General features: G+C 41.7%; 1 long non-coding RNA gene across 1 annotated transcript in view; it reads left to right on the top strand.

Annotated features, from left to right (window-relative positions):
* The first annotated feature begins 2,586 nt into the window (after nucleotides 1-2,586).
* Nucleotides 2,587-19,354, top strand: part of LOC109304161 — a 48,515-nt gene continuing 31,747 nt past the window's right edge. Inside the window, exon 1 of the long non-coding RNA XR_002099315.1 lies at nucleotides 2,587-2,781. This is a non-coding gene — a long non-coding RNA (uncharacterized LOC109304161). The remainder of the gene's footprint in view (nucleotides 2,782-19,354) is intronic.

The raw sequence follows: 19,354 nt of genomic DNA, 5'->3' as shown, positions 1-19,354 counted from the left end.
GGGCACAGGGCATGGAGTAGGAGTGGTGTGGTGTGGCGCTGCCTGTCCAGCACACCCCTGCTGACTTGCAAGAGTGCACAGGGTCAGGGGGAGGGAGGGGAACAGTCTCCTGGATGTCTGGGATTTCTTTATGGTCAGCCTAAGTATAGACAAGGCTGAGAAGTGGTGTCAGGATTGAACTACAACAAGGAAGGAAGAAGAAGATGGCTGGTGCCAAGGACTGGGGTGGGGCCGAGCAACTAACAAAAGCAAAGTGAACAGAGCATTTTTTTAAAGGTAAATATGGGCTAAATAGAAGAGCAGAACAGAAATGAGTGAAAGGAGATAGTGTAGGAAAGGGGAGTCCTAAATGTGGTGTAAAGATGGAGTCAGTATAAGTTATTGGAGTGTCTTTAGTATACCACAGTGGGGAATATGGCCTGTGATTATGGAAAAGTAATATGGATACATCCCTATCTATAGGTGTCCTAAAAACTTATGTTATTATTACAAAAGATGCACAGCAGGTGGCTGAAGAAGGAAAGGAAGATATTATACCTTATATTGCAAACTTTTATTCTGCTCTATATACTAACATTAGACTCGAAAGGGAATTCACAACCCTTTTTGCAGATTTTTAGCTCTTCTCATGGAATCCATTAATTTTCATTACTAGCTATGCTTGCCTCTTTCATCTTAGGAAGAAAAGACTGCAATGGGATGTAGACTGCAGCTCTATTTTTTAACTGTTGAAAATGAGTTACTGGTAATAAATGCAGTCACAAAACAGGGTACCATTTTTATTCCTTATTGATATCAACCATATTCTAACAATGAATTTCAAAGCGCTGCTGATGTAAACTCCACCTGAAGCCTGTTTGATCTCAGATAAGTATCTTCATCCCATTCTTCATTTCAAGAAAATAAAATCTTACTGCACAGCAACATATTCATCTGCTTTGGGTTCTGTTCAAGATAAGCCCTCCTTTGCAGAAAACCTAATTAATATCAATCACATAGAAAACTGAAATTGGAAGGAAACGTGCTTTCATTTTTTGATAAACAGATCACCTGTGATTCATACGCAAATGGACAGATCAACTTGCCTTTTTATAAAAGCGCCTGAAAAGACACATTCTAGTTAGCGAGTAAATTATCAGAGAATGAGGTCCTAATTGTGCTCTTATTTACATTACTATACATAATAACTCCACAGCAGCCAACAGAACTCCAGTAGTACACGTCAGACCAGAGTTTGGTCGTGAGATGGTAGATTCTGCTGCAATCGAAAAATTCCAATAATAATAGTAATTACCTATAGGCTGCAAACACACATTCGTTTGTAGCGCTAGAAAAATAGAGTGCTATGAGGGCATTCATAGATGCACAGCCCCTTGGCTGGAGTGTTACAAAATTGCTATGAAGGCATACAACAGTGCCATCTCCAGCCAGGGGGCAATAGGTGGCTTTTCTTTCACGTGTCTTTCAGTGGAGCCTGATGTTTGACAGCTACTGCTGCTTCCAGAAGGGGAGAGGGCAGGCTGTTTTTGGCAACTGCTGTTCAAGGGCCTCCAGGTGGCAGAGGTGAGAAGAGCTGTTCTGCATGCCCAGCAGGGACACTGTTTGACAGCTGCTGCTGCTCCTGGCAACAGTAGCTTCCCTTTTTGTACTGACTCCATTATGGGGAGTTGTAACTCTCTGCTGCCACTGCTGTGGTCACGCTGGCCTGTGCCATTGCGATAGTGGCAAGAGGGTCCAGAGGGACAGTTGCTGCTCCCCTGGACCAGCAATGGCTCTGTGACAGCTACCACAGTGTTGGCTGCCAGTGAGCTACCTGCTTTTTCTCCCTCCCCTTTGGAAGGAGATAGGGAGAGTGGAGTACTCTGGGATACTGGGGAACCAAGAGACCTCAGAAGCACCATATGTAACCGTCCACTAAAGGTAGTACTATGAAGAAGTCCCTGTTTCAAACTGGAACATTCTTGTCTTGTGGTGCAGCCACCATTTTTGTTGTGTTATAGGCACCCTGACTCATAGAGTCATAGAGCCAGAGAGAATTGGGGCTGGAAGGGACACCCTTCCAGCCCCGTCTAGTCATCTAGTCCAACCCCCTGCCTGAGGCATTTGTAGCATTTGGTTAAATTTTTTCTTAGTATAGTTGAATCTAGCACGAATGTAATAATTTGATTTCTGTCTTTTAAAAGGTAGCTGCTTGACTATATTCTATGATGCTTCCAGCTTGACATAAGTGAATGAACTTTGTACGCCCTGGGCATGAGAGAGATATGGGCAAGGGGTGAGTGAATGGGAGCTTGCATGAGAAAAGGAGAGAGGATGTAATTGTTTATGTAAGCAATAAGGCACCAGAGGTGTAAACCACCAGCCAGCAACTAACTAACAAATGGCTGAAGAATCCCTTTGAGGTTTGAGGGCACAAAGGAGATAACAGAAGCAGAAATGCTGCCATGTGGGCAACAAGAAAGCTTCAAGGTTGAGACCCATCTTTTACAACTGTAGTGACCTCAGTGTAAGATAAAGAAAAGATGGATGCAGAGAAGCTGCTAGAAACACAGACTAAGCATGGAAGAACCCCAAGAAGTAAAACAGAGACTGAAAACCATGTATAAGGAAAACACAAACTATGTCAAGCTAGGTGAGAAATCTTCTGTCTTCCTTCCGGAGCACAGGCGCGCCTGCTTCTCACCTTTCTCCAGCTCATCCCCATCATCAGCTACAACATTTCAGCTACTCTGTGAACACAGGGTTGGCCACCCCGTGTTAAACACTGAGCAACTATTGCTGGTAAGTATATCTGGTGTCTGTCTGTATGCATAGAGTGGTTGTTTTGTGTGTATGTATGTCTGTGTGTGATGATGTGCATGATGTTTTCTGTGTGTTTGTATAGGTGGTGTGTCAGAACCACCTGAAGTCTTGTCTGTATATGTGTTTGTCTGCCTATCTGAAGGTGTGCACACCGCCCCGTGGTAGAAGTGCTGGGTATTAGTGGCCTAGTGGTCTAGTCCAACCCCCGGCCTGAGGTAGAATCATCCCTATTCAAACCTTCCCATACAAACCATAATCTAAATTCTACATAAGACTACCATCACACCTGACACAACACAGACAGAGGTCCTGGGTAGAGGGTCACGATCCCACTACAGAGCAAGGCAAAAACCCTCACAGTCCATACCACTCTGACCAGGAAATTTCTTCCTGACCCCAGATTTGTTGATCAGAGTGACCTTGAGCAGAGGGGCAAGACCTTCTAGCCAGGAACCTCTGGCTTTGATCCTAGCAGGAGAATCAGCACACCCCAGGTGAGGTCCCAAGTCTGAACCATAGCTATCAACCAGTGCCTCTGGGAAGGCTTAAAAATAGAACTTACACGTACAGCAGGAAAAGGCTCGGGGGTGGGATCAATCAGCGAAGCCTAAAAGCATGGGAAATACCCATGATAGAAAATAGGCATAGCTACACCTAGATCATCCCTGACCAGTGGCTATTCAACATAGTTTTGAACACCTCCAGTGATGGAGAGTCCACAGCTTCCCTAGGGAGACTATTCCACTGACTTACTATTCTCACACTGAAGAGGTTTTCTGGATATCCAGTCTAAACTTACTTTGCTTCAGCTTCAAGCCATTGGTCCTCATCCTCCTCTCTGCAGCACAAAAGGAAAGGCACTTTCCCTCTTCTTGATGGCAGCCCTTCAAGTATTTGAAGACTGTTATCATGTCCCTTCTTAAGTACCTTTTCTGCAAGCTGAACATGCCTAGATCCTTCCACCTGTCCTCATATAACTTGCCTTCCAAGCCCTTGATCATCTTTGTTGTCTGTCTCCGGACCCTCTCTATCTTCTCTACATCCTTTTTTAAAATATGGAGCCCAGAACTGCATGCAGTGTGTAGTTCGCAGAAGATTAAGTTAAGCTTATAGAACAATAACACTTGTTTATTCAGACAGCAGTACCCTGCCTGCAGTTCTGCTGTTCCCTCCAAAATCCCCAGGCAAATGTCACAATTTATACATAACACTCTTAAAGGTATCCCACACATCATCCCCCTTTAAATGTAACATCCCCATATAATACTAACATTGGTAGTTCAGTTCAACCCATAGTTAAAACACATTTTAATAAGTCTCTATTAGTCCTTGTGCTGGCTTTTTAGCTCTAAGTGATCTTCTCAGTCTCTCTGCATTCTCAGTCCTTATTGGTTCAGCTCTTGTTCAGCTTCCTCGTCCAGATATCTCTGCGTCATTTTCCATCTCCTCTGTCGTTTCTTATTGCTTTGATGTTAGCTCTGTTTCCTTTGGTGACTCTCGTTATGCTGCTTCTTTTCTCCCCTTTATGAGCTGCAAGTGCCATCGATTCCTTCTTAATCCCTGTCCTTCTGGTGTGATTACTTTATAGTACCATTTTTGGTTTAAGTTTTTTGAATTTTTTAAGTATTTTCATGTCTTGCTTTTCATTCTGATGAGCATCATCCACAAGATTTGGCAGCCGAGTTTTGAGTTTCCTGTTAAACAGCATTTCTGCTGGGGACAGTCCATATTTCATGGATATTACCCTATAATTTAAGAGTGACAGGTAAACATTGTTTTTTGAATCTGTAGCCTTTTTCAACAATTTCTTCACTATTTGTATTCCATTTTCTATCAGACCATTGGATTGTAGCTATTTAGGACTTGAAGTGTTGTGATGGAATCCATATTTGTTTGCAAACTCTTTAAACTCAAGACAGTTGAACTGAGGTCTGTTGTAAGTTCTCACAATTTGTGGAATCCCATATCTAGCAAAAATTGATTTGATGTGAGTTATGACATGGTTTGCTGTTGTGCTTTTGAGCAATGCAATTTCAGGATAGTGAGCATAATAATCTAGCAGTAATACATATTTTTTTCCTGCATGTATGAATAAGTCAATGCCCACTTGATAATACAGAGCTATGAGCTCCTCCATGACCATCGTAGGCTCTTTTCTTTGCCCTACTTTGTACTTTAGGCATATTGTACAAGCCTTTACAGTATCTTCTATGTCATTATTTTTGTTGGGCCAATAAAGAGCACCCCTTACTCTCCTTTTGTATTTTTCAATGCCCCTCATGTATTCTGTTTAACATGTCTTTCTTTAGCACTGCTGGAACAACAAGTCATGAGCCTTTGAACAAAATTCAATCCAGTACAGACAAGTCATCCTTGAATTGAGAGTAGGGGCTAGGTATATGTTTTCCAGGCCAAGCAGTGCAAATAGCTGTTGCCACTTTTTTCAACGTCCTGAGCAGCAGCTTCTGGAATTAGTGCCATTTTATCTGTGACAGGAATCACTCTTTTAATTCGATTAGCATGTACTATGTCTGTAGCTGGAATTCTGTCATTTTCCGTCGTGTGATATGCTTTGGACAATGTATCTGCAATAAATAGATGTTTTCCTGGCATGTACTGTATGCCTAGATCAGACATTTGCAGTTGAAAGAAAAGTCTCTGTAATCTGGGTGACGTATCTGATAACCCTTTCTTTGCTAGAGTTACTAAAGGTTTATGATCCATTTCAGCTATCACAGGCTTCCCATAGATGAATATATGAAATTTCTTACCAAAGCTAAACTTTCTTTCTTAATTTGTGCATATAGACACTCTGACTTAGAGAGTGCCCTACATGCATATACCGGTCTTCAGCTATCCCCATGTTTTTGAAGAAAATCTGCTCCAATGTCTTCTTTAGAAATATCTGTTGGCAATTTAATGGGTCTTTTAGGGTCATAGTATTTTACTACTGGAGCTTTCATTATTTTTTCTTTCCAGTTTTTAAATTCGGCTTCATGTTCATGGTCCCATAAACACTGAGAATTCTTTTGTAGGAGTGATCTAAGGTGTTTGGTCTGCTCTGCTAAGTTTGATAGATATTTCTGTACAGAATTGGTCATTTCCAGTAATCTTTGCACTCCTTCCTTATTTGTAAGAGGGGGCATGTTTGTCATGGCGTTAACTCCTGCAGAATCGACTTGCACTCCTTTCTCAGAGAGCTTTTCTCCCAGATGATATTTCTTTGACCCTGAATTTGCATTTTTGTTTGTTCAGTTTCAAACCTACTCTGCGAGATCTCTCTAGTACCTTTCTTAGCCTCAAATCATGTTCTTCCATAGTATTTCCCCAAACTAATACATCATCAGTATAAACCATAGTTCCATCAAGACCTTCAAAAATTTGTTGCAACTTTCTGTGAAGTACTTCAGGTGCAGAACACGGTCCAAAAGGAAGCCTACGAAAGCAATACCTTCCGAAGAAAATGCTCCCTTTTGATGTACCTGTTTATTTATTTAGGATCCAGACATAATCTCAAGGATCGATCTTTTTTTCTTTTATGATCAGTGAATGAACCCAAGCAGTTAGCTGCTCTTCTTTTTCTGTTATGTCCATGTTAACTAATTTATCTAATTCCTTTTTTGGTTTTTCCCTTAGTATAAGAGGAACAATTCTTGGCGCATGCATGGTGGGAGTATTTGGTTCTCTTAATTCTATCTTGTACCCACTTGCCATTTTCCCTATGCCTTGAAACACATCATAAAACACATTATAAAATATCTACCTAACTTATGTTCTTGCTTCCTAGTCTCACAATGGCATCCATTCTCTTAAAAAAACTTAGAGTTGTACATGTTTGCAACCCAGTAATTGGCACTAGCTTTCCTGGAACAGTTACAAATTGAATTTTTACTATATTACCCTTGTATCTAATATGCAGTGCACAAAAACCCTTGGTTGCAGTCATGTTCCCGTTATATGGTCTAAGTCTCACTTATTTTCATAGTATGGAGGTTTAGTTTTCATGTTTTGAATAATGTATTTTAGTATTACATTGACCTGTGCCCCTATATCTAATTAAAAAGTTACCGTTAGTCCATTGGTGTCCAGGGTGATTGTCCAATCCTCAGAAGAATAAACTTCTTGCATTGTGCCAGCAAGGAATTCTTCCTTTTCCTCGTTGCATAAAGCATGCACCTGTTATTTCTTGTGTGATACATCCTGCTCCTTTCTTCAAACTCTTGCAAAGTGATTGAATCTTTTGCATTTATTGCGGTTCTTACCAAATGCAGGGCATTGCATGGGTTTGTGGTAAGCCCCACTGCATCTACAGCTGACCATTCAAGCAATTCTGTTTGGCCTCCACTTGCCTGCTTCATAGCGAGATCCTCCTTTCTGTATTCTTTCTGTGTTGCCTTAGGTTTCTGCAGTCTTGTAATCCTGTCTACTTCATCTTGTTCTCTTTTTTCCTTCAGCTTCTGCAGCCTGGCATTTGTTATCTCAGCCACTTGGCCATTCTAACTGCTTTTACCATATTAAGCTCAGGAGAGAGAGAGTCTAGCAGAAGGTGACAAAAATGGTGATGGGCCTGGGGGACATGACTTATGAGGAAAGATGAAGGGAACTGGGCTGCTTTAGTTTAGAGAAGAGGAGACTGAGAGGGGACTTAATAGCAGCCTTCAACTACCTAAAAGGGGTGTGGGGGTTCAAAGGAGGATGGAGCTAGATTGTTCTCAGTGGTGGCAGATGAAAAAACAAGCAGCAATGGTCTCATGTTGCAGCAAGGGAACTTTAGGTTAGATATTAGGAAGAATTGTCTCACTAGGAAGATAGTAAAACACCGGAACAGGTTACCCAGGGAAGTGGTGGAAGCTCCATCCTTGGAGGTTTTCAAAATCTGGCTAGACAAAGTTTTGGCTGGGATGATCTAGTTGGGGGTGGTCCTGCTTTGAGTAGGGGGTTGGATTAGATGACTTCCTGAGGCCCTTTCCAAACCTAACTTTCTATGATTCTATGGTCCTCTAGCAGGCTTTTCCTGAGGCTTGCATCCCTTATGCCCAATACTATTTGGTCTCTGATGATGGACTCTTTTAGGTCTCCAAAGCTGCATGTCTGGCTCAGCAGTCTGAGGTCTTTGACATACTCCTCTATTGTGTCACATTTTTCTGCTGTCTCATGTGGAAATTATATCATTCAAAGATTTCATTTTGTTTGGGTATACAATATCCTTAAAACTTTTTATTACTATGCCATACCTTTTCTGTTCTTCTAACAGTTGTAGAGTATTATAAAGAGACAGAGCTTCTGGGCTTGCTATATTTAAAAAAAAAATAGCTACCTTGAGTGAATCTTCCTTCTTTGTAGCTCTACTGGCTGTCATATATATGGTAAAGCCCTGCTTAAATTTTTTCCAGTTTTCTGCTGCATTGCTGGACAGCTTTAACTCCTCTGGCATTCTGAAATGCTCCATTATTTTCCTTCTCATCCCACTCCAGGTACCATGTGTAGTTCTCAGAAGATCAAGGAGTGAAACTTACAGAATGAGAAAGCTTGAGAGAGCAGTACCCTATCTGCAGTTCTGCTGTTCCCTCCACCATCCCCAAGAAAATATAACAACTTATGCATAACATTCTTAAAGGTATACACACACACAGTATTTCAGATGAGGCCTAAGCAGTGACAAGTAGGAGGCACTATCACATCTTGTGTCTTGCACCTTATCCTTCTAGTGGTGCATCCCAAAACTGCATTTACCTTTTGCACAGCTGCATCACACTGCAGACTCATAGGGCATTTATACACAAGCTCCAAGAGTGTGTGTGTGTGTGGGGGGGAGCTGGGGAGGGGAGGTGGTGGTGGAGAGGGTATGCTTTAATTAGAGTGGCTCTGAGAGTAGCTCTAATCAAAGCACCTGGAGCATCTCATGTATGCGCCCTGCACTTAAAAATGATGATGGGGGCACTTTATCTAAGGCTGATCAAATAAGCTTTAGTTAAAGCACCCCCACCACCATTTTTAAGTGCGGGGACACTGGTTCATGAGATGCTGGAGTCTGCTGGATCACAGCAATTACCACACTCCAACAGAATTAATTAATGGAGTCTGCTCCACTGTAATTACAGTGTGTCAGATCAGCCTCACTGCTTGTGTATAGGCATCCATATTGAGTCTATGATCTACCAAGACTCCCAAGTCCTTTTCCATAGTGCTGCCATCCAGACAGGTGTCTTCCATTTTGAATTTGTTTTTTGATTATTCCTTCTGAGGTGTAGCACCTTGCATTTGTCCACATTAAACTTCATCCTGTTGGCTCTAGCCCATCTTTTCAATCTGTCAAGATCTTTCTGAATTGCATTCACACCCTCCAACATGTTCATGATCCTTCCCAGTTCTGTCTCATCTGAAAAATTGCTCAAGAAGCTTTCTTTGTCAGCATCTCAAGAAGCTTTCTTTGTCAGCATCTAAATCATTAATACACATACAAAAATATAGAGTCCAATATGGAGAGGAAAGTACCTTTTTAAGCCTGAAGATATGTAATGAAATAAGAATCCAGGTAGTCAATCTGAATAGAACAACAGCACTGCACGAACAGTCTCACAAATATATCACACTTTACGGTAAGGGTAACCAGAATCTGGAATAGACTTCCCAAAGAGGTGGTACAGTTCCTAACCTTGGAATTTATCAAGAGGAGACTAGACAGACACCTTGCTAGGTTCACTTGATCTCACCAGTATTCCTGCCCAGAGCAGGGGATTTGGACTCAATGAACTTTTGAGGTCCCTTCCAGCCCTGAATTTCTATGAATCTATGATTTCTATGTTGAACAGCACTGGTCAAGGAGAGACCCCTGTGTGACTCTACTCAAAACTTTGTGCAATTCTGACATGGACCTGTTAGTAATTACCCTTTGCTTGTGGCTATTGAGCCAGTTATCTATCCACCTTATAGTAGTTTTAACCTGCTCACATTTCTCCAATTTGTTCGTGAGAAGGTCACATGGGACCATGTCAAAAACCTTGCTGAAACCTAGATACATTATACATCCACAGAATTTCCTTCCTTCACCCAAGTAGTCATTTTGTCAAAGGAGATGAAACTTTTTTCCATGATTTTTTCATAAATCCATGCTGGCTGCCTGTGATCAGCTTTTCCTCCTCCAGATGGTTCCATATGGCCTTCGTTAGGATATACTTCAGTAACTTCCCTGGTATGGAGGTCAGGCTAACCAATTGGTAGTTTCCTGGTTCCTCTTTCTTGCCTTTTTTAAAGAGGGGCATTCGGTTGGTCCTTTTCTAGTCCTCCGCTATCCTGCTCATCTCCCACGATTTCATGATGATCATTACCAAGGCTTTCAGGGCCCTGGAACAAAGCTCATCTGGCCTTGCTGACTTGAAGTAATTCAGTCAAAAGCTCTCTGACTGTCTCTTTTGCTATTTCCTCCCTCAACTTGTTCCCTCCTTATTCAGATAATCCCTATTAAGTGTCTGGGAGCTTAATTTTTTGTCAAGACCAAGGCAAAGTAGCTGTTGAGTAGCTCTTCCTTCTTTGTATCTTTAGTTAGAAGTTCCCCTGGGCTTGTTAACAAAGGTCCCACAGCTTCCTCAGTTCTTCTTTTCTGGCCAACAGAATGTATCCACGTTAGCTTTTTGTAGGGTTATAGGGGCATATCTAGTGCTATGAATGTAAATTGCGGGCTATTCAGAGAATTTGAAGAATCTGGTATCTGCCTTAAAATGTTTTTAAATACTATTTTTGTGATGAACATTATTTGCCAGACAGAACAAGGAAAAACTGGGACCTTTCACTGCTGCTCTTAGGCCATGTCCCAGGAGAACTTCCTGCGAGTCCAGTGCACTCTTTCTTTCCTAAACTTTCTGGACTTTTGCAACTAACCTGTCTACTTTCCAGTTGAAGGTTCCTAGCCCATGCATTTCACATAGAGTACAAGTTGGAAATCAGTGAGATCTTGCAGTGGGTCAGGGCTTGCTTTAGGCAAGAGTCAGGTGATTAGCTCGTAACAACATTCTGTTCTTTTGAGCACTCTAGGTCAGTTTTCAAAACAGAAAGTTCACAAATCTTTACATAGATATCTACCTAGGACATATACTTGACACTTACAGCACCTTTGAGTTAACCACCAACAGTGATCATTTTAAAAAGAATTCATAGTATGTGCAGTTTTGACTGAACATGAAAAGCTGATGGCTCAAGATTAGTAAGACCCTTATCTAATAAAGAATTTAAGGATGTGGGTAACACTTAAGTACACAAATATGGGGCTGAAATGAACCTAAAACTTTTTAAAACTAGAAAATGTCCAGTTCTTCCCTCCTCTGACTTCCCAGTTCATCTTGTCTATTCCAGTTTATTTTACTTGAGTCCTTCACCTGACTTCAGTGGGCCTCCATACTAGTGCGAGTGTCTGACCTCACTGAGGCTGTTGAAAGACTGCGGTCTTATCATACACATTGTTGAGTCTGCTCAACTGGTATTGTGCATAGCCACCAAGCAAGTGATTGGCACTTAATATAATTCATAGTAGGGATAGGCAAATACATGTAAACTTTTCCAATATAATGCCTGTGAAGACTGAGCATTTTAACACAACACTATCTAGTAAATATGGAATAAATATATTCCATAGCCCCACCTTCTTTTTTTTTACTGGTTTTAAACATTTAAGAAGGAAAATGCATAATGGATAAATGAGCTTATAGATTTAGGGCCAATTTCAGGCCCATTAAGAGAGACTCTAATTAATCTGTCCTCTCTTTCCACTTATCTCTCAGAGTTTGTCAACAGTAAAGTCAAATGTTGTGGCTGCAGTGTGTGCAGATACACCTGAGCAAGCTGGAACTAGTTAGATTGGGTAAGGCTAGCAATCTAATTACTGAAGCATGGAGTTCAGCATAGGTCAACCACCAAAGTATTTACCCACCTTCTCTGAGCAGGTTTTCTGTCCATGAAGCTGTATTTTTCTGATTTAGCTGGTTCCTAGCTTCCACCCAGGCTTTCCGCATGCCTAAACTGGAGTGTAGTTATACACATACTGAATTTAGTTTGGGCCTATCATTTTAAAGCGTTAATCTAGAGATAGCCTGGAAATATGTAGCCAGATGAGTTTAGATTGCTGTTTTGCAGGTAACAGAGGGTTCAAAGCCTAATATGTATTTGACAAAATAATACACAGTGGGTGCATCTACATATGTGTGATGGGGTTGTCTCCAGGAGTGGCCATGATGCCCCTTGATGGCCACACAACCCCTGTCTCAGCTCCAACTCTAGGGGAGTTTACACTTCCTTTACTCTCCCACCATGCCTTTGAAGTTATTATTTTGAAAGGAGGGAGGCTTCCTGAGGGCCTTAAGGGTAAACCTGCCATTGTTTAGGTGTCAGGCTTTGGCCTCCACCTTTTTTGCTCTTGCTTGTTCCTCTAGTTCTGGTCCACTGACTGAACTGAGCTTTGGGGTTCCCAGATTCTGGTCTTGCCCTTAAAGACCTTTATCTCTGTCTCCTCTTGGACTGCTGAGCCTTCCTGGGCTCTCTCTCTGGAGCTTGCCCCTCATGGACTCTATGGGATGGCTCATCTGGGTATACTCAGAGCACCCGCCCCACAGGCTCTATGGGAATGAAACCCCCAAGGTGCAAGCACCAGCCCTGGTTCAAAAGAATATGTATGGAGTTCACTGCTCCCCTTGGTGTCAATCTCCAGATAAAAACAAAACTGAAAAGTGTATGGAGCACTTCGCTTGCTTCCTGTGCAGGCTCCCAGTTTCCCTTCACTCCAGGCTGCCAGCTGGGTTCTCTCCACAGTTTGGGCTCCAGTCCTGAGCTTCTTGCAGAAGGCTCCATTCCCAATGGCTTCCACAGCCAGACTGTCTGACCAGCCTCTGGGGCTGTCTTATATCCCTTAGGCCCTGCCCCTCTTCTGGTCAGCTGACTTCCCCCAAGGTTGCCTGCAAGTGCCTCCAAATTAATCTTATTAGTGGGTTGCTGTGGCAGCCCAGTTGCAGCTGTGCCTTGCCTGTCTTGAAGGGGCCTCTCTGGGCAGCTGCCCTCTTCAAGTGACAGGGTACTTTAGGCTCTCTGTCACAACATGCAGTTATGGTGAAGAAATACATTCCAGAGCACTTTGAGTGAACTGCTCCTAGGGGCAGCACCTATATATGTGCCCAAGACAGCAGCAATTTGAGCCATGGCATGCCTGGATTAGCAAAGGTCTCTGGGTGGTGTCATTGGGCTGTGGAGGGGCTGGCTGGCGCAAGAGGGTGTAGAACCTGCAGAGCTGTGTGTCTAGATGGTAGCCAGGAGTCTGGACCCTGCCTGGTCATTGTCTATACCATCTACTTAACTGTATATCAGTGCAATTAAGTGCTCTGCCATAAGATAGTACTGTCCCTATGCTGGAGTTAATTAGCTCACTGCACCTTACTACCAGCATATGTGTAGATTGTGATGCTTTACTGAGGAGCTAATTAGTCTACTCTGCAGTAAAGCACATGTGTAGATTCACCCAGTAAGTACAAATGATTAAAATGTAGCTTCTAATTTGATCTACATTCTGATTCTTCTAAATTTCCTACTCAACATTATGAGAATTGTGGAGGAAGGGAAAATTGATCCAGAACTTTTATAATCTAATGTGGATAACAGCACTAGGCAAACCTGCTTAAAGAAAATCAATTCTCACATATTAGAAGATGAAGATGAAATGAACCTTTTTTAGAATTCGGGAATTGTTTGCAATCTGCTTTTTAACTTTGGTTTCCAAGTATCACCAGAACAAAAAAAGGGTTGAAGAAATGAGTGAGAATTTGTTCATATTTCTTCCAGGACTTCCAAAAATGAATATGAACAAAATCTCCAAGAAATTAATTTAATCAGTTACTTATCCACTTTTTTTTTAAAAAACGTGGGTGGTTGCTACTAGTATTAGACTTTTCTGGACACTTTCATTGAAGATGTTTTTTCCTTCATGGAACTCACACTGTACCTTTCTTTCTTATTACAACACTTTTTGTTTGAGGGAGACAAAGAGTAAACGGTACCAGATCTGTTGCCTGGCCTTTATTTAATTTAGTTGCAAGCAATCTTACCTAATGATAATTAGTGGGTAAAATTAACATTCTGCACATACCAAATGAATAACTAAGGTTCAAGAAAATAGCCTGGGATACTAAATATTTTCTGGCTGGTTGTCCACTAGTTTTACCAGTTGAAGAAACCAATAGCTTCCATTGGCACTATATCCTACCAGGGGGAGGGTCAGAAAGCAGGACAAAGAAAAATATGTACTTAATGGTCATTCTCTCTGGCCTTTCTGAAATCACCCCAGAAAATGCCAAATGTGGCAGGGGAGAAACAGAAATAAAAAATTGAGGGAAATTAGTTTTAAATTGCTCATTTAGAATTGCTAGTTTCAATCAATGACAATTTTAAGACATTAAATACGTTTCAGAGTAACTTGTCAAAAAAACCAACCCTGCAGTTGCTGACATTCTCGGAGGTTTTTTTTAATAAGATCAGGGTCAGTGATGGGAAATAAGCAGGAAGATGAATAGGATGTCAGAATTAAATTGAGTTCCAGAAGACTTATTGTAAGTTCCCCAGAAAAAGAAGCTCATGAAACTTTGTCTCAAACTGTATTGGTAGAGCGTATTTCAGCTGAGAAAGCACAGGGACTGCTGATGATCCTCTCTAGAGGTATTAACAATATACTGTGTAAAAAACACCTTATTTCTTTGATTTCTGGAAGAGAGAAGGTTCTAGTCATGTTACAACCTAATGGGTGCTCCAAAATGCTCTGATTAGAACATTTTGGAGCAGACTTGATTAATCGAATTAAAATGCTCCACTGTACTGCAGCATTTTGTGTAGTTAACAACCTGCGTTTCAAAATGGCGGTGGGGGCACTTTAAAATGAGCTTTAGTTAAAGTGCCCCCATGGCCATTTTGAAATGCAGGACACTGAATACATGAGATGCTGTGGCATTTTAATTAGAGCAGTTCCCAAGAGCCATTCTAATTAAACACACCCCGCCTGGAGATAAAGTACCCAATGATCTCTGCTGTGCCACGTTCTGTCATTTTTACACAGGAAACTCACATTAATTGCCTCAACCATCTGACTATCCATTACAATCATACAATATACGTCTTATTAAAGTTTCAGAATTGTTTAATAAAATACTATTTTTCACAGCTCAGATGTCCTCATCTTTATTTGTTTTCTGTTTTGTTAAACAGTGTTATGCTTTTCTTCTTGTAGAATGTGAACTACAATATAAATGCACTATAGGATAATGTTATCATTAATCATCATTGTTGTCAATGAACAACCAGTCAGTAAGAGTGAAAAATTGAATAACTAGGACTATGGAGAGATTAAGGCTTCTAAATGCCCATTCTGATTAATTACGTTATAATGATTTGGGAGATGCAACCATGTACCATTTATGCCTGAGATTATGAACTCTCTGTATGCTTAAACCTTTATAATTAAGATAGTTTTGCCTCATAATGCTGGTCCTAAGGATACAGGGAATGGAGGTGTTTTTCTGTGAACAGGGTGGTCATTAAGAACCATCAGCACTTGGATCTATCTTGTCCAAAGAAAACAATGGGATAGTTTCAGTATGCCTGCAGAGTTCTGGGGTTTGAGGATTGAAAATTTCCCAGAGTAGCTGAACATCTGCAGTTAGTGCAATTTAGCTAGCTTTAAATGAGGTGACTCTAAGCAACACTAGTTGTTTAGTCCTGGGTATACAACATTAACTTTACTTTGCTTCTGTGCAGGTTAAATTAACAGACATAGAGCTCCCATGCTGCTGTGGGTAGATTGCTTCTGGTCCCTGAACCAGCCCCTTTAAAGGTAGCTTGGTTATCTTTATGTTACACAGCTATTTGTAGTGTAGCAGGCCCCTTGATGTAAAGCTGTGACAGCACAGGGTTGAACTCACAATGGCTGAGCTGTTTGGCATCAACTCACAAAGGAACAAGTTTCTAGATCTAGGAGAACCTTTTGAGAGCCAGAGCAGAAGAGCACTGACTGCAAGAATAGGAGAGAGAATAAAGCTCTGTGCTATGGAGGAGGTACTGATGGCTAGAAAATGGTATTTAAAGGTTTGCTTTTTGGGAATTGTCTTATGGGGGGGGGGTGTATACATCCCCCCCATAAGCCAATTCCCAAAAAGCAAACTTCTAATGCATATATATATATATGCATTAGAATAGTTAGAATAATGCATATATATATATATGCATTAGAATAGTTCAGGATGGGCAGCAGGGGTAAAATGATTTCTAAAAGCCTGGGTCTTAGTTTTCTTGGCCTTCAGAAGCAGACAGGGTATCTAACAAACAAGTACACAACCAGAATATGAACAGTACAATGACCACAGAAAGACCAATCTGCAACAGCCATGGATGGAGAGTCATCAGGAGGGAAGGAAAATACAAAAGCAGAGACTTGAGAGCAGCAAAGGATCCTTGTCCCTGAGAAGGTCCTTGAGAGGGGTCCCCATTCCCGTCCCCCCGGGAGGGGTCCCCGAGGCCATGATGGACAGAGGGCACATCACTAGCCTGTCTCATCCACCCGACTGGGGGGAAAGGGGTGTGGGCCTCCTTATCTCACCTCCAGACTGCTGACATGCTGACATCTGACACCTAAGAGAGAGCCTCAGTGTGAAGCCTGCATCCTGACCAGATGTATCTTGCCTCTGATGACAGCCCTAGGATGGTAGATATATAGAATTGCATGATTCCTTGTATTGTTTATTTTCTGTTATCATTGTGCATCAATAAATTTGCCTATTATCAAACGAAAAAGTTGTGGTTGGTCTGAGGCCTGGGTTGCCCTCCTCCCTCCTTGGAACAAGGCATCCATGTTCAAAATCCAATGCCAACAGGACCATGTGTTGGAGAATGGAGTCCAACAGTGGGTCTTGGAATTATTGCCAAAATATTCTTAAGAGTGTTGAGGAAATTTAGGTTGGCATACAGGTGTCAACTGCAAAGTCTGTTTATTTTCATCAACTATCATGTGCTCCTGAAAGGGTCCCTAAACATGGAGGGAAGTTTAAAGGGTATTCTTAAGCTAGCTGAGTGTCTTAGCAGCTCAGCACTGGTACTCAGGGCAGTAGGCCACACTTCCAAAAGGGTGGCAAGAAGAAGACTAATAAGTCTGCTATAAAGGCAGAGCCAGAGAGGATGCCTGCCTGGAGACCACTTAGGGATGGACAGGAGCTTAAGAGCTTACAGGCTCAGTATATACATTGAAACACATCACATCTGACAGGAAGAGCTAAACCAGTACAGCAAAAAGCATTTGAGTTTGATGAAAGTGTCTAATATGAAGGTATAGATTTTATTATATATCTCTCACCATACTGTAATTGGGAAGAAAATAGGGTAGACTCTTTAGAGACCGAACTGGAGAGGCATGAGCTTTTGTAGGCAACAAACCTACATCACTGGATGCTATGAATGCACATACTGTAATTACTGGCCAACACCTGATAGCATTGTTACTACACATGACTAATGGACCGATCGCATAGCTGTATTCTTCCACAGCAAACTAGAACTGTATTCTCTCAGCAGTGTTTGGGTTCTGTTTTAGTTTCTTCTGTTAACTATACATCAGGACGTAGCAGTTACTCTACCCTGCAATTCAGACTCCAAGTGTTATTTCACACCCTCTTTGTTCTCAAATAAGGTGCTGTCTCCTTAATACCCTCTGAAGTCCTGAGAGGTACTACTGCAGTGGACAGGATCATTAGTTTCTATCACTTAGATGTGGAAAGTGATATGTAAGAGTTCATTTTATTATTCTAAATGCTTTCATAGACATAGAAGAAATTCAAAGTGGGGGACAGAAGTTGAGACGTAAGTAGAAGTATTATTTTACTGATCTGGGAGTGATTATTGTAATATGATGTTTAAGCTTCTGAGCATGCTCACTGAAAGCCACTGGAACAGATGAGTAACTTACTGGTAATCAGAGCAGTGTCAGTTTGAATGAATTGACTGTACCAGTATTAAAAGCTCTTGCCTTTTCCTGGTATAACAGCATAGGGACAGTGCTCATGAGGAGGTTGTGTGAGTGTGGAAGCAGAGAGAAGAGGAAACAAGAGAAACAAGAGGGGGATAAAGGGGTTGAATGTATGGGTTTCCATATCCAGCTCATGTAGCAAAGTGTTGGCCTAGTTTTTGCTGGCAATATAGCCATATGTCTGGGTTATTCTGGGATGAACCCAGAACCTCTGGGTGCAAAAGCATAAACAGAGGATTTGTGGTCTCTGGGCTCTCAGTTTCATGTTCCTTTCCCTAGACCACAGGGTGCTGTAGGTCTTGCTGTTTGATTTTGTTTCCTTCAGTCTGTGTGAGTAGTAGAACGGTCTTTCTCATCTTTGTGAGGCCATCTGCTCCAAGGGCCAACATGTGCTAAGTCTCAGTAATTGGCAACAATTCAGTTTGTAAGGTTTTTCTACCTCCCTTATTGTCTGCACTTAAACTATATAGTAACTGCCACTGCTTTCATGAGGCATTAATCATGCTATTTGGATATGGACCTAGGGGAGGAGGTTAGAAAAAAAAAGTGTTCATCAGGAAGATGCACATTACAGACTTCAAACCATACAGGCTGAGGTGTACCAGCTATATTATCCCTCAGGATGATCAGTCCCTTTGTCTGCCTTTCCAGTCAGTTCTGTGAGTGAGGCCCACTTGCCCTATCCTTCCCTGCTCTTTTGGGGATAATTCACATATATTGAGGCAGCCTTTTTGTGAAGCCTTTCTGTGATCATTGTCCACATTTCTGTGCAAATGGCGTTTTAAATCTGCTTCACATTGTATCATAGCAGATAACTGCAGAATAGCATGAAAGAACTCCAAACTCCCAATGCAAATTCTGTAATTATTTAGTAAGTGGGAAGAGAAGTCAAAGGGGCTACAGGAAATTGCAAGCAACATGGTCCATAGATACAGCATTACTTCTTTTCATCAGGGTCTCTTATGGAAGACAAAGAATTATTTAGGTTGTAAGAAGCAGCATGAAACATGGAGGGAGGAATAAGGGTTACAAGAGAGAAGAGTTTAGAGAAGACACCAAGAAACAAATCAGTGTGCACATGGCTAGCATGCAAGCTGAAGTTGCAACATCTCAGTAAATAGTTCTCTTAAAGAACCAGTTTAGTTTTATAAACAGAGATTCCTTTTCCCCCCTGATATTACACAACACACGGTACATGAACCATAGTCAGCAGTGGCAGATGGTATAATGGGTTGGTCAGAAAGTTCATGTCCCAACAGTGGACTATTTACTAGTAACCTCAGACTCAAGAAGTCAGAAAGTGATTTCACAAGAGACACAGCTACAATAACTGTTAAGAGGAAAGAAGTCCGGAAAGTTCTCCAGTCCGGCTGGAGAACAGGTACGAAGCCCTGGCAGCCGAGGAGAAGTGAACTGAAGGAGACAAGCAGGCCAGGAGGAAGAAGCGTTGTGTGATCGTCATTGGTGACTCCATCCTGAGAGGAACGGCGGGCCCCATCTGTCACCGGGACCCCT

The sequence above is a fragment of the Gavialis gangeticus genome, unplaced genomic scaffold (assembly GCF_001723915.1).
Source record: "Gavialis gangeticus isolate Ggan-Ray unplaced genomic scaffold, GavGan_comp1, whole genome shotgun sequence".
NCBI lineage: Eukaryota > Metazoa > Chordata > Crocodylia > Gavialidae > Gavialis > Gavialis gangeticus.
Note: the sequence above shows the minus strand (reverse complement) of the source record. Positions and strands in the feature narration are given on the sequence as shown.